General features: G+C 38.0%; 1 protein-coding gene across 5 annotated transcripts in view; it reads left to right on the plus strand.

Moving 5' to 3' along the window:
- Positions 1-24,618, plus strand: part of ASXL1 (ASXL transcriptional regulator 1) — a 64,430-nt gene that overhangs the window by 24,707 nt on the left and 15,105 nt on the right. Inside the window, exon 4 of one of the 5 annotated variants that reach the window (XM_070801486.1) lies at positions 1-24,618. This exon is cut by the window's left edge and continues 14,197 nt beyond it; it is cut by the window's right edge and continues 4,210 nt beyond it. The exons of the other annotated variants lie outside the window; for them this stretch is intronic. The gene's annotated coding sequence lies outside the window, so the exon portion shown is untranslated. 5 annotated transcript variants of the gene reach the window in all.

Here is a 24,618-nt window from a genome sequence, read left to right on the forward strand (position 1 = left end):
GAATTTTTTGGCCAACTCAATAGTTTGTACTTTTTTTTAAATTGGAGGATAATTGCTTTACAGTGTTGTGGTGGTCTTTGCCATACATCAATGCCAATAAGTCATAATTATATATTTTTTTATATATATCTCTGTCTCCCCTCCTTCTTGGTCTCCCTCTCTCCCACTTCCCCGGGACATTTGGATTATTTTCTTGTTTGGACTGTTAAGAGTAGTGCTATGAATATTTGTATACAAGTCTTTGTGGATAAACGTTTTAATTCCTTTTGGGTAGATACCGAGCAGTAGAGTTGCTGAGTTATAATACCTGTTTACTAAGAAACAGCCCCTGTTTTCCAAAGTGACTGTATAACCTTACATTCAAGTTTATTGTTCCTTAGTAAAATTTTTTCTTCCCTATGCCCTAGCAATATTATTTTTTCCCTGAAATTATTTTGTTACTGGATACAGCGCATCCAGCTCTCTTATCATTAGTTTTTGCGTGGCATGTTTTTTCCATCTTTTTGCTGTTAACCTGTCTATATCTTTTCTCTTTAAAGTTTCTTTATATTTCTAGTTGGGCTCTTATTTATTTTTAACCAGTCTAATAATTCCTACATTTTAATTAGGATGCTTGAACCATGTACATTTAGTGTAATTATTGATAAGGTTGGATTAAGTCTTCCATCTAGTTCTTCATTTTCTCTTTTTCTGTTGAATTTCTATTTTTCTTTTCCTGCCTTCTTTTGAAAAAGTATTGTTAGTTTTACGTTTCTTTGAGACATTTATTTATTAAATTTTTTTTATGAAGAATAGTTGATTTACAGTGTTTCAGGTTTATAGTAAAGTGATTCAGGTATACATATACATATATGTATCTATTCCTTTTCAGATTCTTTTCCATTACTGGTTATTACAAGATACTGAATATATTTCCTTGTGCTATGCAGTAGATCCTTGTTCATTTTATATATAGCAGTGTGTATTTGTTAACTCCAGGTTCCTAATTTATCCCCCCCACCCCCGCTTAACCCTGGATTGAGTGTTTTTAATATTCCTTTTATCATCACAGCTTGTTAACTAAACCTGTTTTTTTTTCTTCAGAGGTTGCTTTATTGTTAACAAAGTGCACCTTTAATTTTACGTTGACTACCTTGAATAGTATTACACATTTCACATAAACTGTAGGCTCCTCATGATGCTTCCATTTACTTCCTCCTAGCCCTTGTGCTAGTCTTTTTTTTTAATTGAAGGATAATTGCTTTACAGTGTTGCATTGGTTTCTACCAAACATAAGCATGAAACAGCCATGTTTATTCTTTTTATATATATGTGTGTGTGTGTGTGTGTGTGTGTGTGTGTGTGTGTGTGTGTATATGTGTAGAATTTTATTTATTTATTTTTGGCTGTGCTGGGTCCTCGTTGCTGTGCAGGCTTTTTCTCTAGTTATATGCGGGCTGCTCATTGCAGTGGCTTCTCTCTTTGGAGAGAGTGGGCTCCAGGTGTGCAGGCTTAAGTAGTTGCGGTACATGGGCACAGTGGTCGTGGCTCACTGGCTCTAGGGCACAGGTTTAGTTGCTCCCAGGCATGTGGGGTCTTTCTGGACCAGGGGTCAAATCTCTGTCTCCTCTATTGGCACCACATTGTTTACTGCTGAGCCAACAGGGAAGCCCTATGCTCTTCTTTTCATACATTCTACTTCTCCATAGGTTATACACTTCACAGAGCATTGTTACTTTTGCTTTAAACAATTCTTTTAGAGAAATGAGGGGAAGTCTTATTTGACCCACATATTTACTATTTCTAGTGTTCTTCATTTCTTTGTGGAAGTCCAGGTTTCCATTTGTTACTATTCTCCTTCCTTCTGAAGGACTTTTAACAGTTCTGTGGTACAGATCTGCTATTACACATTCTCTCAGCTCACAGTCTTTATTTTGCCTTAAAGACTATTTCATCTAGACACATTGAAAGGTTTTTTTTTTTCACCCCTCTCAGCATTTTAAAGATGCCCATCCTTTGTTTTCCGTAGTTTCTGATGAAAAGTTTGTGATAATTCTTACATGTGTTCCTCTGTTTTTTTCTGTTGCAGGTTTGAAGAATTTTTTCTGTAGTATAGGTTTTTGACAGTTTGATTATGGACTGCAGTGGTGAACTTCTCAAGTCTGTGGGTCAAATTTGAAATATTTTCAGCCATTATTTAATCTTTTTCTTGTTATCCTATTTCTTCTGGGATGACATATGTATTTGGCCACTTTATATTATACCACAGATTACTGATGCTCTGTTAATTTTTGCCAGTCCTTTTTTTTTTCTTTTTTCTGTGCTTCATTTTGAATATATTCTGTTGTCACTGGTCTTTTTTCCTGCACTATCTGTTTTTAATCTGATTAAGTTAATTTTTCATTGCAAATAATGTACTTTTCATCTTTAGAAATTCCTCAATTTTATACCTTCATTTGTCTTACTGTGTTCATGCTTTTAATCCTTGATCATAGTGCATGCATTAAAAGTAGCTGTTTTAAGTCTTTATCTACTAATTCCATCTCTGTCATTTCTGAGTCTTTTGCTCTTGACTCTTCTGCTTATGAGTCACATTTTCCTGCTTCTTGGCGTATCTAGTAGTTCTGTTTGGATGCTGACAATGTGAATTTCACGTTGTTGGGTGCTACAGTTTATCTCCCTTTCAATAGTGTTGGGCTCTATTTTGGCAAGTCATTGGGTTACTCCCTTTGGATTAGTTTACTCCCTTTGAGGCTAGTTTTTAAGCTTTGTTAGGGCTGGAGAAGGCAATGGCCACCCACTCCAGTACTCTTGCCTGGAAAATCTCATGGATGGAGGAGCCTGATGGGCTGCAGTCCATGGGGTCGCCAAGAGTCGGACATGACTGAGCAACTTAACTTTCACTTTTCACTTTCATGCATTGGAGAAGGAAATGGCAACTCACTCCAGTGTTCTTGCCTGGAGAATCCCAGGGACGGGGGAGCCTGGTGGGCTGTGGTCTATGGGGTCACACAGAGTCTGACACGACTGAAGTGACTTAGCAGCAGCAGCAGCAGCAACAGGGCAGGTCAGAGTAGCCTTTTCTCTAAGAATGAATTTAATTCTCCTACTAAGTTTCTTCCCTTCTGAGGTCTCTACCAAATGCCTCAAATGATTAACTGTGTCCCTCCCCTCCTCTCTGGCTGGTTGTAACTCCTAAGTCCCCAGTCCTTATGTTTGGGGGAGTTTCCTCTGGGAATTACTCAGCCATTCATTGCCCAGCCTAATGGAGTTTCACCCCATACATGTGCAGAGACCCCATGCAGATTTTTCTGCAAAGCTTCCTTCTTTTTGGAATTCTGTTGTACAACCTCTAGCCATCTCTGCCAGCCAGAACTTTGATCTCTGTCTCAGCTCAGGAAACTGCTTGGGATGCCCTGTGTGTGTATGTGTTTTTAAAGATAAACTATTTCCTGAGTTCTCTTTGGTAATTCAAATTCAAGACTTTAGGTTTTTGGCCTGATCTTTTCTAATTTTGCATATATGCCTTCTTTGTGGAAATTTTGACTCTCATTAAAACCACATAATTATTCATTTGCTTTTCCCTATTAATAGTCTTCTCAGAATAACAATAGCAACGGCACCATCACCAATAAAAGTAAAGTGAAAGTCACTCAGTCGTGTCCAACTCTTTGCGAGTCCATGGAATTCTCCAGGCCAGAATACTGGAGTGGGTAACCTTTTCCTTTCTCTAGGGGATCTTCCCAACCCAGGGATCAAACCCAGGTCTCCCACATTGCAGGTGGAGTCCTTACCAGCTGAGCCACCAGGGACGCCCTCTAAAGGGATTTTGTTGTTGTTGGCCTTAGGGTGTATCTTACTAGGGATTTAACACATCATTGCAATTTAAAAATCACTTGAAATAATTTGTTTGTGGCCATTTCATTAACTTGATACACAGTTCAGTGTATTAATTTTATTCACATTTTAAAAATAGATTGCATGTGTAAATTTTAACTTTGCTTTATAATAATATAAGGGCTTCTCTGGTGGCTCAGAGGGTAAAGCGTCTGCCTGCAGTGTAGGAGACCTGGGTTCGATCCCTGGTTTGGGAAGATGCCCTGGAAAAGGAAATGGCAACCCACTCCTGTACTCTTGTCTGGAAAATCCCATGGATGGAGAAGCCTGGTAGGCTACAGTCCATGGAGTTGCAAAGAGTTGGACACGACTGAGTGACTTCACTTTCACTTTCATGTTAATAAAAATATGTATGGTTAAATATACAGCACAATATTTAGTGAATTTTATCTCCTTTCTGATATCCTTTATCTGCTCCTTCTTTTCCCTATGGGTAAGCATTTTATTTTATTTTTGTTATTTTCCTTTCTTCTCAGAAATATAAACAAATAACATATTTGGATTTATGTCTTCCTCCTGTCTTAGAATGGCACCATACTCTTTGCCACCTTATTTTTTTTTTTACTTAGCAATATGGCCATGAGATCTTGTAGCTATGTTATGGAGATTGTTTGTTCCTCTTTACAGCTGTTTAGCACTGTATTTTGTGGATTTACCATTGTCAGTACTAATCAAAGTGTGATCCACAGATTGTTGTCAGTTTGTGAACTACTATTCTTGTCTGTGGTAAGTACAGAAATTAGGAATGTTTAGAAACTTACTGCAGCTTGGCATTGCCACAACATCTGAGCGTGATTGGTGGACTCATCCCCACTCTAGAGCAGAGTGTAGATCAGCTTGCGTGTCTTCAGGCTTGCACAGGGAGTAACGAGTACTAGTCGTGTGCAGTAGGACCACATACTGGTCTTCGATGGGTTGAGGGAAAAACAACAAAACTGGTTCTTTAACCCAGATAGAGTATTTTAATTTGTGTACCCTTTTGGTGTACATGGCCTCATAAGTTTTGACATGTATACTTTTTTTTTTTGACATGCATACTTTTAAATTATTTCTTTAGTTCTAAATATTTTGGGAGTTCTGTTATGAAATTTTATTTAATTAATGAATTGAAGTGTTTTTTTTTTTAAAGTTTCCAAATATATGTATTGTGTTCCCCTCCTTCCATTTTATTCGTTGTATTAAATCAGTGTCAAAGAAGTGATAATGTGTATTTTGGATCCTGTTGAGACTTCTTTTCTGGTTTAATATTATGGGCAGTTTTTTTTAATGTTTACGGTGTGCTTTGACTGTATATTTTTTACTTGTCTGTTTATGTTTACTATATTAGTGTTTATATATTACCTGTCAAATTTTAAATTAAGTTTTAAAAGGTATATCTTTAATTTTTAAGTCAAACTTTATGTATCAGTTTGAGAAATATTCTCATTTAACTCTAGATTTCTCCATTTCTCCTTGAGATCAGACAGTTCTTCCTTTATGTAGTTTGATTCTCTGGTATTCGTGTTTTTAGTTACATATTATGGTGGTGTAAGAAAGCACTGCAAAGCTTATCGTTTTAAAACAGCAACCACTTCAATCATGTCTCATGAATCTCTGGGTTGATTGGGCTTAGTAGAGTGGTTCTTCAGCTGTACTTGAGCTGAGGTTGCAGACATGTGGGGCCTCTGTTAGACTGAAAGGTCCAAGATGACAGTTTTGGCAGTGTGGCAGGGATGGCTGAAAGGCAGGGCTTAGCTTGGATGGTGCTGGAATGACTAGCTTTCTTTTCATGTGGTCTTGGGGTTTTCCCCTTTTCACAGTTGTTCCTATGCTGTTTCTCTGGCAAGGCTATCCAGCTCAGGGCTCTAAGAAGTGCAAACGTGGGACTTGCCAGGCATTCTTAAGGCTCAGGACTGGCACAGGGCCACCTCTTCCACACTGTGTTGTGCAAAGCAAGTCAAGAGATGAGGCCAGATTCAGTGGGAGGGAACTGTACAAGGATAGAATACCAGGCGGCTTCACTCATCTGGGCCAGCTTTAGAGACTGGCTGGAAATTGCAGTGTGCATTCAGGTTTCTGATTGTTAGAACCTTCAGACTGCCTAGATGGCCTCTTTCATGTCCCTCTTTATCTGTATAAATGCTTTTTGCTTTGGATTCTTTTGTCTTTTGGGTGGGATATGGTTGCTGTATTCTCTTCAAGTCTTTTACTTTGAACCTTTCTGTTAGTGTTTTTGCTGTTGCTTATGAATAGTTTATAGCTGGATTGTTTTTTAATATTTAAAGTTTCTACACTTTAATAAGTGAATTAAATCTATTTACATTTATTGTGATTACTAATATATTTTTGATCTTTTTTTAGAAACACCTTTAGCATGCTTTTTCTTGTTGCTCCTTTTCTGGCTTTTATTCAACTGATTTAAATAATTCCTCTTTTTTTCCCCTCTCTTACTGTGGTAAAATATACATAACAAAGTTTACCATTTTAACCATTTGAGAACGTACAGTTCTGTGGCGTTGGTAAGGGCACTCACGCTGTGCGTATGCTGTGGTGTGTCACCACTGCCCACCTCCAGACCCTCCACAGCTAAAACTCTGCCCATCAACCGCTCACTCTGTTTCTTCCTCCTCCGAATCCTGCTTTCTGTCTCTGTGAACCTGATTACCCTAGTAGTTACGTAAGTCCAATCATACAGTATTTATGTTTGTGACTGCGTTATTTCACTTAGTATAATATCTTCAGGGTTCATCCATGTTGTAGCATGGACTCACTTTTATAGTTCCTCTTTTTTTACTCTTGTTGACTTTTAAGTTATTTATTCTATCATACAGATTGCTTTTACAGTTTTCCACATGAACACTTAACAGCCTAAACTGAGTATGTGTCCCTCCTCATGAACAATAATTGCATTTTACAATGTTTTAATTCTGAATGTTTCATCTCTCCCATGCTCTTCTCTAATTCCACCTTACTTCAGCTCTCTTGAAGACAGGCATTAAAAAAATGTTTAAAAGTTAATATTTATGTTGAGCTATTACAAATTTATTGGCTTACCATGGCTCCTGGCATCCTGTCCCTTCAGTTCTATGTTTCATTCCTTTCGTATTAATGTACACTGTTTATATAGCACTTTCAGTTTGGATCTGTAAGTAATAAACTACCTTTGTATATCTTAAGGCCGCTTTTGTCCTTACTCTTAGATGGCATTTTACCTGTGTGATTTTGTAGTTGACTGTTATTTTTCCCTGTAGGAAGAGGTCATTCGCTTGTTTTCTGGCATCCGTTGTTGCATTTGAGAAGTCTGGGATCTACTGCTGCTTGTAATAGTTCTTTCCTTCTGGTTGCATCTTACTACTTTTTGCTTGCCTTTATTTTGCAGTCTTGCTATAGTGTATACTATGAGTAAATTACCCTGGCAATCTGAAAACTTAAGTGTTCAATTTTGTTCAGTGTCCTTTTTTTTTCTTTCTCTAATTTTATTTATCTGTTTTTGTCCGTGTTGGGGGTCTTAGTTGCGGCACACGGGGTCTTCATTGCTGGGTGTGGGCCCTTGTCGCTCACGGGAGCGCAGGCTTAATAGTTGCCCCGTGGCATGTGGGATCTCAGTTCTCCAACCAGGAATTGAACCCACGACCCCTGCCCTGGAAGGTGCATTCTTAACTGCTGGACCACTAGGAAGTCCCCAGTACATCTTTGAATATCATCTTTCTTGCTTCCTCTTCGGAGATTGATACTTAACTGATATTTCAGTGTGTTAAAACTTCTCATTATGCCTTCAATGCTTTCATATTTTCCATCTCTATTTTTTCGTGCTACATTCTGTGAGGTTGTTTCAGATCAAGAATACTAATTTCAGATAAAGTTTACTAATTTAGTTTTGACTGAGCATTCTGCTTTATAATCACATTTTCATTTCTAGATTTTCTATCTGATTCTTTTTGAAATTCGTGTAATGCTCATTCTGCCCTGTTCTTTTTAACTTTATTTCTGTACTTTGATCTGGAGGCCTGAATTTGCCTACTTGTGTCTACTGAAGATCCTTCCTGTCTTGGATGGCTCATTTCTTTGTATAGTTTTAAATTTTGACTTATAAGCTTATCATTTGTGAAATTTTCTTTTTTTTTGGTGGAGGTGTCCGTGTAAGGAAGTTTTGAGCCTCTCCTGAACCTGGCAAGTTTCTGTAGCATGATTCCTGTGGTTAGGCGAATTTCTTGGCATGGGGCTCCTGGACTGTTTGGGTACAGTGATTTTTGGAACTCATACTTGAGATGATGGGGTTTCATTTTCTCAGAGGTTATTTTTCACCTCTTGACTTCTGGCGAATGGGAGACTTCTATTTCAGGGACTGGAAATGAGAGTTCATGTTATTCCTGTGTAGTTTTTTGGTGGCTTTGGTATATTATGCATTTGACTCATTTTCAATTTCTTGTCTCTTAGTCTCTTTCAGGAACACCAGCTCCAAACCCTGAGTCCTGTATCTGGTTTTAGTAGCCCTGTGAGTTCTTTGGCCCAGTAGCTTGTATCTAGCCTCAGGGAATTTCCTGTCTTGCTTTGGGACTTGCCAATTTGTATGTGTTGTAGTTTGCACAGTTTTTCTACGTATTTGGATTGGGAGATAAGTGCTGCTGTGTCAGGCCTGTCTGCCGTGTTCGCTGGAAGATCCACGACACATTTGCTCACTTGTTACATCCTGTAAAACAAGTGTAACTCACTAAAACATAGACGTTTCTGAGTTCTGTCGGAATCATATTACTGATGATGCAGCTGTGGTGTCGTCGGGATTTTTCACCTCACTCACAAAGCACTGTGTCAGATATACATCAGGGATATATCAGTTGACATCATTAATGGCCCTTTGCAGTTTGATTGACCAGTGTTTTGATTGCCTTGTGCTCCAGCACAGTTCTTCCTCATCACTCGTTCTTATGGGAAAGAATCACTGCAGTGGCCCAGTGTTGTTTTCTGAGTTTAAACATGTCTTGGGATAGAGAAAAGATTCCTCATCTTTTCCTTTTTTTTTCTTTTTAATTCTGCCACACCACATGGCTTATGGGGGTCTTCGTTCCCCAACCAGGGATTGAACCTGGGCAGTGACAGAGCCAAGTCTTGACCACTGGACTTCCGGGGAATTCCCAAGATTTTCTTCTTCTTTTTTTTTTAAGTGATCTAATCTGTGCCCCTTTGCACGTGGGATCTTAGTTCCCACATGCCTGGGGATCAGGGATTGGACCCACGCCCCCTGATTCAAAGCACAGTCTTAACACTGGACTGCCAGCGAAGTCGCTAGTGATCTAATCTTCAGCTATCACAGCCAAGTGGGCACATGCCCAAAGTTTTGTCTGTAATTCAAGAACTCCAGATCGCATGCCTAAAAGGACATTTCCATGTAAAGATTCCACTGTTAACACAGCTTCGCCTGTGTCTTTATCTAGCGTCCTCTTTCTGGCATCACAGATCAGCCTTCCTCTTAGGCTTCCTGCTTCTGTCTGTGCCCTCACCGTCTTCTCAGTAACCCAGACTCAGAAGCTGAGTTACTCCTGACTTCTTTTTCTTCTTTTACATGCAGTCAGCTGCTAGATCACGTTACCACTTTTTCATAGTAATCCTGTCTTTTCTCTTACCCTGACAGAATCAGGGTATATATTCTAGTTCACAGTCTCTCATTATCTCTCCTAATTTTCCTCTCTGATCAGTCTGTTTATCTTATCCATTTAACTCAGACCAAGGTCTCACCTTCTTCTTCTCCTTTCTTATCCTAAACGTTTGGTGAAGTTCCACAAAATGGCTTGTTTGTATGGTGGAGATATTTTTCCTTTAGGCATATTACGACATAACTAGAAAAAGAACCAGAAATGTATTTCCCATTTTTGTTCTGTTTTAAACAAGTTAGTGAGTCATTATGAAATTGTGTCTGTGGTGGTCAGGGAGTAGGGGAAAGGCTGAACCTAGAGACTGGACTTTTAGTCGTTAACTAATAGAATGACTTTGGATAAATTACTTATTCTCTGAGCCTCAGTTTCATCATCTATAAGATGAGGAGTTGAATTAGGTGATTATATTATAGTTAGCATTTATTGAGCTCTTAATTTGTTCCAGGAACTGGGCTAATAGTATTTTCATGTATTGTTATTTGTTTAAAAAAAAAAAAAAACTTTTTATTTGGAAATAATTCTCAACTCACAGAAAAGTTGCAAGGAGAAAATAAATACTACAAAAATACCCTTGTATCATTTACCCAGATTCAACTGTTGTTAACATTTGTTAGCAATGAAAATACATGCATTTATGTTTATGAGGTGTGTTGGACGGCCGTTTTCTTTTCACGTGAGAATAATGCTGTTCTTACAGAATAAGTTAGTGTCTTTGGGTTGCTATAGCAAAATAACCGCAGATGGTGTAGCTTATAAACAGCAGAAATTTATTTCTCACCATTTTGGAAGCTAGAAGATCCAAGGGTCCCCCATGGTAGGATGAGGGCCCTCTTCTGAGTTGCAGACTTTTTTTCCCCCACCTTGGCTTTGCCGCATATCATGTGGGATCTTAGTTCCCCAACCAGAGATTGAGCTTGTGTCCCCTGCACTGGAAGTACAGAGTCTTAACCACTGGACTGCCAGAGAAGTCCCCTAAGTTGCGGACTTATTATACCATCACATGGTTGTAAGAGTGCTGATTCCATTCATGAGGGCACTAATAATCTACCTCATGCCTTAATCACAGCTCAAAGGTCCCACCTTTGAATACTGTCACATTGGACATAAGGATTCCAGTATTTGAATTTGGAAGAGGATGTGGGGGACACATTCAGATTATAGCAATTGAAAACTATTCCTTTTAGATTTTCTGAAAGAGTTTTTATAGAATTGCTATTATTTCTTCCTTAAATAGAGTTCACCTGAGGAGCCATCTGAAGTTGGAGATTTTTAATTATAAATTCACTTTCTTTTATAGATATAGAGCTGTTTAGGTTATCTCTTTCTTCCTGGGTGAGTTTTAGTAGTTTGTGTCCTTTTCATCCAGATTGTCAAAATTATTGTCATAAGGCTTTTATAATGTTTATTTCCTTATCTTTTTAACATTTGTAGGATCTGTAATAATGTCATTGCTGTCCTCCTGATACTGGTAATTTGTGTCTCTGTCTTTATTAATCTGCCTAGTGGTTCATCAGTTTTAATAATTACCTGAAAAATCAGCTTTTAGTTTCTTTAGCTCTTCTCTATGGTTTTTCTGTTTTGTTGATCTCTGCTTGTTTTTTATTATTTTCTTTCTTACGCTTGATTTTGGTTTAATTTGCTCCCTTCTCCCCATTTTTCTCATGATGGAAGCTGAGGTATTTATTTGAGATGTCCCTCTTTCCTAACGTAAGCATTTAATGTGTACAGCAAAATTTGATGTGTTTTTATTCTGTTCAAAATACCTTTATAATTTTTCTATTGCTTCTTTAAATTACTGGTTATTTGGAGGTTGATACTTAGTTTCAGTATATTTGGGAAATATCTAGCGATCTTTCTGTTACTGATTTTTAATGTAATTATTGTTGTGGTAAGAGAACACACCTTGTATGATTTGAATCCTTTTACTGAGGCTTGTATTGTGGCCCAGGATACAATTGGTCTGGATAAGTGTTCCACGTGTACTTGAAAATAGCGTGTGTTCTGCTGTGGAGTGGTGTGTTCTGTAAATGTTGATTAGCTTGTTGGTGGATAGTGCTTTTCAGATCTACGTATTTTCTTACTCATCTTACTGATTTTCTATCCACTTACGCTAGCATTATAATTGTATATAGGGAGGGGATATTGAAATCTCTAATTGTGGATTTATGTGTTTCTTTTAGTTTTACCAGTTTTTACTTGAGGTATTTTAAAATTCACTTTAAAAGGCACAAAAACATTTAGGTTCCTCTTGATGAAGTGATTCCTCTGTCATTTTGAAATGATCATCTTTATCATTTATGGAGCAAAGGTAATATTCTTTGCTCCAGAATCTGCTCTATCTCATAATAATATAACCACTCCTTTCTTTTGATTAGTGTTTGCGTGGTATGTATTTTTTCCTTTTTCTTTTAGCCTGTGTCTTTGTATTATGTGAGTATCTTGGTAGGTTTGTTTATAGTTGGATCTTGCTTTTATGCCGTCTGTTAATGTCTGCCTTTTTGTTGCGTGTGTAGACCGTTTACATTTAGTATGATTACTGATGTTATAGAGTTTAAATCTACTATCTTGTTAGGTGTTTTCTATTTGTGTCATCAAATTCTTTGTTCCTTTTTTCTTATTCTGCCTTCTTTTGCATTACGGATTTGAAAAAAATATAATTTTTCTTCTTCTGTCTCTTAGTTTTAGTGGTTACTTTAGTATTTATTGTATAGATATTTAACATCACAGTTTGCCTTCAAGTAATACTATACCACTTTACCTGTAGTTTAGGAACCTTATAGCAGTCTCCTTCCACTCCCCACCCCCCAAGTTTCTGTACTGCTGTGGTCATACACTCTTCTTCCACAGATGTTATAAACGCCACACTACATTGTTATTATTTTTCATTTAAACAGTCCTTTTAAGAGTCTTTTTAAGAGATTTAAGAAATGTCTGGTGTTCTTTATCGCCTATGTGAAATTTTCATTCTGATAGAAGGACTTTCTTTAATGTTTCTTGTAGTGCAAGTCTGCTGGTGATGGTATTTTAAAGCATTTGTGCGTCTGAAAAATTATTTCTCCTTCTTTCTTGAAGGGTATTTTTCACTGGTTACAGAATTCTTCATTGATAAATTTTTTCTTTCTGTACTTTGAGGATTTACTCCTCTGTTTCTGGCTTCCATTATTTCTGATGAGATGTGTACTCTTATTTTAATCTTTGTTCCTAAGTATCTTTTTCTTCTCCTTTTTAAGATTTTCTTAAAAATTTTTTTCGTATTATTTATTACTTATAAAATAATTTATAAATTATTTATCTTATTGTTTATAATTTATCGTATTGTTTATTGCTGTGCTAGGTCTTAGTTGTAGCAGGCATGATCTTTTAGTCACGTCACTTGGGATCTTTAGAGTGTCCTGAGCAGAGAGCAAACCCGGACCCACAGCAGTCAAAGTGTGGAGTCCTAGATTGTCAGCAGTTTCCTAAGATTTTCTTTCCATTTCTGCTTTTCAGCAGTTTCATTACAATGTGCCTTAACACGATTCGATTCATGTTTCCTGTTGCCTGGGTTTTGTTACATTTCTTGGGTCAAATTTGATAAATATTCAGCCATTATTTCTTCAAATATTTTTCTCTGACTTCTACCCTCCCCCTTTGGGGCCTATAATTTATAGTTTGATCACTTGAGATTGTTTCAAAACTTACTGATGTGCTGTTTCTGTTTTTTTCTGGTTTCGTTTTGGATAGTTTCTGCTTCTACGTCCTCATTGTCACCAATCTTTTTTTTTCTGTAGTGTTAGATCTGTTTGGGTGGTGTTTATATTTTACATGTCTCTGCCTAATGTGCTTAATTTTCATCACATGAAGTATATAGACATACCTTGTGCTTTGCGTGGAATGTGTTTTGTTTTGTTTTACTTGAAAGTTTATGGCAACTCTTCTTGAGCAAGTCTGTTGGCATCGTTTTTCCAACAGCGTTTGCTCCCATCATATCTCTGTGTCACATTTTGCTAATTTTAGCAATATTTTAAACTTTCTCATTACTATTATTTGTTATGGTGATCAGTGATCTTTGATGTTACTGTTATAATTGTTGTCGGGTGCCATGAACTGTGCCCAGATAAAACTGCAAACTTAGTAAGTTTTCTGTGTGTTCTGACTGTTCCACTGACTAGCTGTTCCCCCATCTCTTTTCCTCCTCCTTGGGACTCCTTGTTCCTGAGACATAACAGTATTGAAATTAGGCCAATTAATAATCCTACAATGGCCTCTTCTGTGTTTCTCACTTTAAGTCAAAAACTTGAAATGATTAAGCTTAGTGAAGAAGGCATGTTAAAACCCAAGATAAGCTAAAAACTAGACCTCTTGTGCCAAATAATTAGCCAGGTTATGAATGCAAAAGAATAGTTCTTGAAGGAATTAAAAGTTCTACTCCAGTGAACACAGAAATGATAAGAAAACAAAGCAGCCTTATTGCTGATGTGGAGAAAATCTTAAGTGGTCTGGATAGAAGAACAAACCAGCCACAACATTCCCTTAAGTCAAAGCCTCATCCAGGATGTGGCCCAGCTCTCTTTAGTTCTCTGAAGACTGAGAGAGATGAGGAAGCTGCAGAAGAGAAGTCTGAAGCTAGCAGAGGTTGGTTTATTAAGTTAGAGAAGAGAAGCCGATCTCTGTAAGATAAAAATGCAAGGTGAAGCCACAAGTGCTGATATAGAAGCTGCAGCAAGTTATCCAGAAGATCTCGCTGAGATAAGTAAGAAGGTGGCTATACACTGTGGCCTTCTGTTGGAAGAAGATGCCATCTAGGACTTCCATAGCTAGAGAGGAGAAGTCAAAGCTCAGCTTTAAAAGGATAGGCTGACTCTTATTAGGGGCTAATGCAGCTAGTGACTTTAAGTTGAAGTCAGTGCTCATTTACCATTCTGAAAACCATGAGACCCTGAAGAATTAATGGTAAATCTATTTGTGTTCTAGAAATAGAACAACAAAGCCTGGGTGAGAGTAGATCTATTTATAACACAGTTTGCTGAATACTTTAAATCCACTACTGCTCAGGAAAAGAAAACTCAGAATATTACAGCTTATTGACAACGCACCTGGTCACCCAAGAGCTTTGATGGAGATGAACAACACGATTAGTGTTTTCATGCTCATTAACACAACATCTGTTCTATAGCCGTGGATGAAGGAGTTATTTCAACTTTCAAATCTTGCTGTTTAAGAAATAGATTTTGTAAGGATAAAGCTGCCATAGATAGTTATCACTCTGATGGGTCCTGGCAAAGTAAATTGTAAAGGATTAGCAAAGTAAACTGGAAAGGATGAACCATTCTAGATGCCATTCAGAACATTCATGATTCATGTGAAGAGGTCAAAATACTGCCATTAAATAAGCAGGAGTTTAAAAGAAGAAGTTGATTCCAACACTCATGAATGACTTTGAATGATTCAAGACATTAGTGGAGGAAATAAATGCAGATGTGATGGAAATAGCAAGAGAACTAGAATTAGAAGTGCAGCTTGAAGATGGAACTGAATTGCTTTAATCTCATGATAAAACTTGAACAAATGAAGAGTTGATTCTTATGGATGAGCAGAGAAAGTGATTTCTTGAGGTGGTTTCTTTTCCTGGAAAAGATACTGTGAAGACTGTTGAAATGACAGCAAAGGATTTAGAGTATTACATAAACTTAGTTGGTAAAGCAGTGGGAGGGTTTGAGAGGACTGACTCCAGTTTTGAAAGAAGTTCCGCTGTGGGTAAAATGCTATCCAGTAGCATTACCTGCTATGGATAAATTTTTCATGAAAGAATCTTTTGATTTGGCATATTTTATTGTCTTATTTTAAGAAATTGCAGTGGCCACTCTAGGCTTTAACCACCATCCTGACCAGTCTAGCTATAAACATCAAGGTGAGACCCTCCACCAGCAAAAAAGATGATGACTTGATGAAGTCTTAGGTGATGGGTAGCATTTTTTAAACAGTAAAGTTTTTTTTAATTAAGATATGTACATTATTTTTTTAGACGTAATGCTATCACGCAGTTAATAGACTACAGTGTAGCATAAACAACATATGCGTTGGGAAACCAAAAACCTGGTGACTTGCTTTATTGTGGTAATCACTTTATTGCAGTGGTCTGGAACTGAACCCACACTCACAGTGTCTTCAAGGTTTGCTTGTAATAACTTTCTGTAGACTCTTCAATAGTCCAGCCATGTGTCATTTTGGGGTCTGTTTCTATTTATTTTTCTTGTCATTATAGGTTAAATTCCTCTGGTTTGCATTCCTAATAATTTTTTATTGGATGACAGACATTGTGAGTTGAACCTTGGATTCTGGATATTTTTGTATTCATATTAATATTTTTGAACTTTGTTCTGAAATGCAGATAAAGTTACTTAGAAATGTATCCTTTTGAGTCTTGCTTTTAAGTTGTTCAGTTCAGTTGGTCAGTCATGTCCCACTCTTTTCAACCCCATGGACTGCAGCACGCCAGGCTTCCCTGTCCATCACCAACTCCTGGAGCCTATTCAAACTCATGTCCATCATGTTGGTGATACCATCCAACCATCTCATGGTTCATCCTCTGTTGTCCCCTTCTCCTTCCACCTTTAATCTTTCCCAGCATCTGGGTCTTTTCCAGTGAGTCAATTCTTTGCATCACGTGGCCAAAGAACTGGAGTTTCAGCTTCAGCATCAGTCCTTCCAGTAAATATTTAGGACTGATTTCCTTGAGGATGGACTGGTTGGATCTCCTTGCAGTCCAAGGGACTCTGAAGAGTCTTCTCCAGCACCACAGTTCAAAAGCATCAATTCTTTGGTGCTCAGCTTTCTTTATAGTCCAACTGTCACATTCATACATGACTACTGGAAAAACCACAGCTTTGACTAGACTGAACTTTGTTGGCAAAGTAATGTCTCTACTTTTGAATATGCTGTCTAGGTTGGTCATAGCTTTTCTTCCAAGGAGCAAGTGTCTTTTAATTTCCTGGCTGCAGTCACCATCTGCAGTGATTTGGAGGTGGAGTTTATCGTTCCCATGTTTATTTTTAGAAAGATAACACAGATATATGTTTTCTTATTTCCTTTTCTTTCTTTTACAGAAATGGCCTATATGTGTTCTTTCATTCATTCTTCCTTAATGCTCATAACAGTCTTTTCCCTTACAGTTCTAACATTCTTACTCAGGAAGTAATTACCCTTGGCCTAACAATTGCATTAGTTTTTTAATTAGTGCTCTCTGGTATTCAGACTCTTTGCCATCTGTAATGCAGTGTTCAGATTCCTCTCAGAACGATTCTAAAATACAACTCTGATAATGTTTGTTGTTGTTGTTTAGTTGCTAAGTCGTGTCTGACTGTTTGCAACCCCATGGACTGTAGCTTGCCAGGCCCCTCTGTCCGTGGGATTTCCCAGGCAAGAATACTGGAATGGCTTACCATCTTCTTCTCCAGGGGATCTTCCTGACCAGGAGACTGAACCTGTGTCTTCTGCATTGGCATGTGGATTCTTTACCACTGAGCCACCTTGGAGGCCCTTAAGTTGTTTTATACCTCTGTAAAAATCAGTTGGCTGTATTTTGTATATGGTTCTGCTTTTGGTCTCTGTTCCATTTATACCTGTATGCCTTTTCCTCTGGCTGATTACTGTTGTATAGCCATATGATAAGTTTTTAAAATTAGGTGATGTGATTTCTCCAATTTTATTCTTCTTCAGAACTGTTTTACCTATTATGGTATCTTTGCTTTTCCATATAGAACTGTCTTAACTCCATCTATAAAATATTTTGAGATTTTAGTAGTAAATATATTAAACTAATAGATCACTTTGGGGAGAAATGGCAGCTATGTTGACTCTTCCATTTTATGGATGGTATGACTTTTCATTTACTTAAAATTGTTTTTGATATTTTCATCAACAGTTTTGGGTTTTAGCATCCAGAGTCTATATATGACTTGTTAGATACATACCTTAATTTGTAAATAGTATGGTGCTTTTAATTTTGGTTTCTAATGGTTGATTGCTAGCATATAGACAGGATTGTTTTTTTTTTTTTTTTAAATGTTGGCCTATATCCTGTGAATGTGATAAATTCACCTATTCTAGGAGTTTTTCCTTTAGATTCCTTGGGATTTTCTATGTAGGTTGTCACGTTATCTGTGAATAGGGCCAGTTATGTATATATTCTTTTTGATGTGTGTGCCTTTTATTTCCTTTTCTTGTTTGATTTCACTGGCTAGGATTTCAGGTGTACGTTAAATAGGAGTGGTGAGTGTGGACATCCTTGCCTTCTTCTCAGTCTTAGTGGGAAAGCAATGTAGCAGATGCTGGTTTGACCCCTGGTTGGGAAGATATCCTAGAGAAGGAAATGGCAACCCACTCCAGCATCCTTGCCTGGAAAGTCTAATGGACAGATGAGCCTGGCAGACTGCAGTCCATGTCGCAAAAAGCTGGGCACCACTGAGTGACTGAGCATAGTCAGTCTTTTATCATTAGTGTGTTTGTTAGCCTGTAGGTACTAGTAGGTGCTCTTTATCGAGTTGAGAAGGTTCTATTTTCTATTCTGTTCCTAGTTTGCAGAAAGTTTTTGTCATGAATGTATATTGAATTTTGTGGAAATTATACTGTGTTGATGAATATATGATTTTTTTTACACATACCTCATTTTAATTGATATTTTTCATGATAAATGTTGTTGAGTACCTTTTCTTCATGTTCTTACTGATCATTCGTGTCATAAAAGTTGTCTATTAAAGTTTTTCCCATTTAAAAAAGAATTTATTTTTATTTTTTAACAATGATAAGCTTTCAAAAAAATTTTAAGTACGATGCAAAAATTATCGCTTTTCCAGAACCATATTGGAGCCTTGTTATAATACTTAAATGTATAACTTTACAATTAAGGACATGTACTACATGTTCTTAGTACATGTATCAAATTCAAAAAATTACATTGTAGCATTTTTGCTATCTATTCTTTGGATTCTGTTTAAGCTTTTCTGAATTGTCCCTGTAATGTCCTTTATGCCTAAAGAGTCTAGTTCAGAATTTACATGTTGTATGTAGTTGCTATAAATCTTTGGTCTCCTTCAGTCTAGAAAAGTTCCTTTATCTTTCTTTGACTTTCATGACCTTGACTCTTTCGAAGATTATTTCATACTTACTTCATAAAATGTGGTCCATTTTGGGTTTTCTTAGGTTTACTCATGAGTCAAGTTATGCATCTGTATCAGGCACGTCAGAGAAGTGACGCTTCTTAGTGCGTCTTCTCAGTTTGCTCATTGTTTCAACTTGTCCTTTTACTAAGGATGTCACTTGGTTAAGGAGCATCTGCCAGATTTCATAGCTGTAAAGTTCCTCTCTGCCACCGCCCCCGCTTTGAATAACTATTTTGTGGGAGGGGCTTTGAAACTGTGATACACGATTCTAAATTTTGGGTTGTTTATATGGATGTGATACCCTAGTTTACTGTTTCATTCAGTGTGTTACAACTTATTTATTTATGACTGCACTGGGTCCTCTACTGCTGTGTATGGGCTTTCTCTAGTTGCGGGGAGTGGGGGCTACTCTAGTGGCTGATGTTCATGTTGTCCCTGATTTGGTTGGTGGGAGTTTTGTCATTCTGGCTTGTGTGTCCCTTTGACATATTCCCATCATTCTTGGAGTGATGTCATCTTTCTGGCGAAAGATGATTTAGGCTCATTGTGTACTTTGCCTGCCTTGACACACGTTCTTTTATTGTGTAGTGGTATTTAGAAGCCAAAACCTAGGTTCTAAATGTGCTTGCTGTTATTGGGGTATTGTTGATCCCAGTTCCTCTCAGTGAGAAGAGGCTAAGGAATATTTGTGTATATTTACATACATATCTCTAATATATCTCCCTTAATATATTTACTTGTTTAATCTTCCCAGGCCCTTAGATAATTAATCTCTCCTATCACTGTTGCTGCCCTTCTGTCATGAACATGACCTCTTGACCCATCTTAGACTCCAACCCCGTCTCCTGGCTTGGCCCCCATGGGTGACGGACCCACCTGCACAAACTCTGAGCTCCCTGCCCCACGCACACACACACACGCACAAACACACACTAGGCTGCCTTCTTATGTAAACACTCTCCTCACCCAGTTTGAGCTTTGATACACTGTCTCTTGTCATTCCTTGTCTGGGAGTTTCACCCTTCTTGAGCTCACTCCCACACGGTGCATGCTACCCTCAGATGTGAATACCTTCTGTCCCCCACTCAGACTCTGACATCCTACTCTTGGCCACTGGGGCTCCTCTCTCCACCTTTCTCATACACACACACATAATGGAAGGAAGAAAATAGCAGCCCTTTCCTTTTTATTTCTAAGTCAAAGTATAGTCATTTTGGTTTTCATTTGTAGATTTAAAAAAACAATATGGTATGGATACATAGATTTAAAAAAACAATATGCTATGGATACAGATCCTTTGTCAGATATACATATTGCATATATTTTCCCCAGTCTGCTGGCTGCCTTTTCTTTTTTTTTTAAGATCTCCCCCCCCTCCCCTCACAGTATGTGGGGTTTTAGTTCCCTGATCAGGGATCAAACCTAGGGCCATGGCAGTGAAAACACCGTGTCCAACCTCTGAACCACCAGGGAAGTCCCTGCCTTTTCATTTTTATTAAGCTGTCTTTGATTAGAAATCTGCAATTTTGAGAAATTGCAAATTTTTATCATTTTATCAACATTTTTAAAGGATAAAGTTGGTGTGTTTTAGAAATCTTTCTTGGCCAGTGAATATTTACTATAGTTTCTTCTACAGAAGCTTTGTATTTTTTGGCTCTTAAATTTAGGTTTGGCTCCCTACTTATCTACTTTGTATCTACTTATTTGCTAAGTTCTAGAATAAACATTTAATGCTTCCAGAATTGCCAGCCTATGTGTATGTAGTTAAAATATTATCTTCAGGAGTTGCTACTTGCTTTAGATCCACCCTTGCCCTCCTTCAGTGTGGTTGTGTTACTTGAAACACATAAAGCAACAAAATTTAAAGTATCACAATGTTTTCTCCTTTTAAGGCTGTGGGAAAACAGGCATTGTCATACTTCGCTATAGGAACACGAATCAGTACAACTTTTTTTCAGGGCAACTTGGCTGTTAACAAAATTACTTTTATATCTACCTTCTGATTCATCGTTTCTACTTCAAGAATTTACCCTGAAGATACACCTTCAATAATATAAAAGCACAGATTCACAAGGTTATTCAAGGCGGTGGGGTTTCTATTTGTAAAATATTTAAAAGCCATCTAAATGCCTTCATGTGGGAAAGTAGTTGCATAAACAAACTTTGGTATGTTTGCATCGTGGAGCATTATACAGCTGAGAAGAGAATGAGGAATATCTATAAAATGAAAGAGTGATTTCCAGGATACTTTGTGGTTCTTCTGTTTTGTTTGGTTTTGTTTTGGGGTGCATCACACTGCATCTTAGTTCCCCGACCAGAGATGGAACCTGTGCCCCTGCATTGGAAGTGTGGGGTCATGCTGTGGAATGGGTCTTTTTCAATTCATTGTGCTGGGCATTTTGCCTTATTAAACCTGAAGACTCAGGTCTTTTAATTTTGGGAAAACTTACTATCCTCTTACTGTCCTTTTCTGTTTTTTCTTTTTGGAACTTCTGTTTGTTGTATGTGGGACTTTTCTTGATGCAGCCTATTCTCTTTTTCTTTTGAGTCACTTCTCTGGGAAATAACCTATTGGTTGCTGGTGTGTTTTTTTTGGTATTATTTTAAATTACTAGCACATTGCTCATGTTCTCAGATGTTTCTTCATTTTATTTTTTAAAATAGCATTTTGTACTTGTCTTTGTCTCTCAGAGTACTTGTGGGAGCTTCATTATCTCTGTTTTCTTTCAGTTCCCCCTTTTGTTTATTTTGGTTGCTAGCCTTCGTGTAGCATTAGTGCTTACTTATCTGGTGGTCCTTGATCATTCACGGTGAGAACTGACACATTCTGTGTTGCGGGCACTACTTGTCGACTCTCGTCGAGTGGGGACCTGGATGTTGTGTTTTTGAAATTCTTCCAATTATTTATCTGTACCTTGAAGGTGTTTTTTCTTCAGCTGGTCGCTGTTTGCCAGGTAGCAGAGAGCAGGCTGGGGTTGGAGTTGTAGGGCTGCCACTTGGGAGAGCTTTGGGAGTCAAGTTGAAGGAGAGAGCTAGTGGTGTCACCATTTTGTACAGGTCTTTGACTTAATGCTTTGGCTTACAGAGTGTGGCACCTCACTCTCCGTACTCCTTGAGCTAGTGTCTTCTGTTCCAGAAAAGCATTAGTCGCTCAGTTGTGTCTGACTCTGGGACCCCAGGGACTGTAGCCTGCCAGGCTCCTCTGTCCATGGAATTCTCCAGGCAAGAATACTGGAGTGGGTAGTCATTCCCTTCTCCAAGGGACCTTCCCAACCCAGGGATCGAACCCTTGTCTCCTCCAATGCAGGCAAGTTCTTTACCACTGCGCCATGTGGGGAAGCCCTCTATTCCAGAACCTCTCTGATTTAGTCCATTCAGAATATAAATCTCCTGTTTCCTTCTGGATCCGGAGGAGGGCATTGCCTGACTGGGGACAGAGAGGAGATCTGAGAGGTCTAACTTCTTAGAATTCCAACCAGTTCTCTTGCTTTTATCCCCATGCCTCACCTGTCTGCAGTGGCTCCTGCTGCTGCTGCCAAGTCGCTTCAGTCGCGTCCGACTCTGTGCGACCCCATGGACGGCAGCCCACCAGGCTCCCCCGTCCCTGAGGTTCTCCAGGCAAGAACACTGGAGTAGGTGGCCATTTCTTTCTCCAATGTGTGAAAGTGGTACCTCTTAATTCCTGTCCCTGTGGGGACTTTACAGGACAGCTGGCTTGCTCATTGTGACTTTTCCTTCTGCGGTCTTAGACTTCAGTTGTCTTTCCTTGCTGAGTATTCGGCCACTTCTTGTCTTCCTGCTATTCATCTTCTAGAATTCTGTTGATAGTTCTCATGTGCTGCCTTTTCTTCCTTCTTTCTCTTTGTGTGTTTATGCTTTTTAAAATACAGCCATTCCAAATGAGGCTGCAGGAGTTTGCAGAGAGCTGTGTGTGTGTTCATTTCACCCTGTTTAAATGGGAGCTGCAGCTTTTGTGCAGAGAAAGTGGGAAATGCCTTTGACTTCCATACCAAACCCTATCCTTATTCATGCCATCCAGGCCTGTGGCCCTTGTTCCTTCCCAGTAGCAACCAAAGATTGTCATCAGTTTAAAGTGCATCCTTCTTATTCACATGTATCCATGAAAAATGTGTGCTTTGTTTATATAGATGTATTTCTTATCCCTCTTATCTACCGTTTAGTAGTATATCATATCAATATTATCTATCCAGTACCCAATGATAGACATTTAGGTTTTCACATTTTTTCCAGTTTTGCCCAGTTACACACTGTAATAGTAAAACTGCTGTAATGATTGTCCTTTTACTTTTGTTCTCTTCATATGCAAATGTGTGACATTTTTCTAGGAGATGACTTCCCTATCTTTTAATGGGTAAAATGGAGCTGGTCTGTGGGGGGCTCAAAAATCTTTCATTACATTTTCTTTATATGTTATATCTATTGGTGAGAAAAGTAGAATTATAAAACTTCTAAATGTTTTAAAATTTTTATCGAGAAAAGTGCTTTTTAATGGTCTAGAAAGAAGAAAGAGATTATTGCTAAGTCGTGTCCAACTGTTGCGATCCCATGAACTAAAGCCCTCTAGGCTCCTCTGTCCATGGGATTTCCCAGGCAAGAATATTGGAGTGGGTTGCCATTTCCTTCTCCAGCGGATCTTCCCAACTCAGGAATTGAATCCAGGTCTCCAACATTGCAGGCAGATGCTTTACCGACTGAGCTACGCGGGAATCCCCGTGGTCTAGTGATCCCTTCTTTGGTCTTCCCAGGTGGCTCAGTGGTAAAGAATCCTGCCAATGTAGGAGATTCTGGTTTGATTCCTGGGTGGGGAAGATCCCCTGAAGAAGAAAATGGCAACTCATTCCAGTATTGTCTGGGAAATCCCATGGACAGAGGATGTTGGTGGGCCATATAATAGTCCATGGAGTAGCAAAAGAGACTGACACGACTCACCAACTAAATAAATCCCTTATTAACAGTACTGAAATACGAAATATTTTGAGAATTGAAAAAACTTATTCCTAACTCATTTGGTAGTAAAAACCTGGCTTGTCTAAACTCATTTGGTGGCAAATCTCTGCTCTAGACTGACAGGGACACTTTAAACCTATTTCACTTGGTATGTACATATATGTTAATTCAAAAACCATTAACATCTTACGATTATGGATTGCTGATGGTGTTAATATGATATTTTGCCATTCTGAAATTCAGGAAGTCCTAACTTCTAAAGTACATCTAGACCCAGGGGTTTCAGAGGAAGGCTCATGGGCCTGTCAACTAGAAAGTTTGTTTGCAGCCATCAGTGGCACATCAACCAATTTATTTTGGTTGATGGAATTTATTTCTGGTTGATGAAAACTACTTTTTTTGTCATTAGTGAAATCTCAGACAATTTCTTCTCTTTAAATTGAAAGAGTGTGTTCATTTTCAAAAGAATAGCTCTTCCTTTTCTCTTTGACAGCTGTAATATTGAAATCGCTTGTGATAATGCAAATGGATTTCAAATTCAAAGAACTTATTTTACATTAGGTATTTTAAAAAAGGATAAAGCCTTTTCTCAAGCATACACAGAGGTTGCTTTTTACTAGTTTTAATTTTCCTTTAGGGTTCATATAAGAAAGTTAGAACATAGTAATAGACCATTGTCTAATGATGTTTTACTTTGGATCTATAAGCTTTTTATATACATTAATGTTCTTTATTTGGTTTTTACAAATTTTTATTAGATTCGTTCATGTTTTCAAAGGTATTGAATTTAGTAAGCAATTTTTTATCCAGGTTTATTGGGATATAACTCACAGACCATATAGTTTACCTGTTTAAAGTGTACAATTCAGTGGCTTTTAGTATATTCATAACTGTGTGCAACCATCACCATTATCTAATTCCAAAACATTTCCATTCCCTGTAAAGAAACCCCACACCCTTTAGCAATCATTTCCTATTCTCCCCTTCCCCACCCCCTAGCACTG

This window comes from Bos indicus, chromosome 13 (assembly GCF_029378745.1).
Source record: "Bos indicus isolate NIAB-ARS_2022 breed Sahiwal x Tharparkar chromosome 13, NIAB-ARS_B.indTharparkar_mat_pri_1.0, whole genome shotgun sequence".
Lineage (NCBI taxonomy): Eukaryota > Metazoa > Chordata > Mammalia > Artiodactyla > Bovidae > Bos > Bos indicus.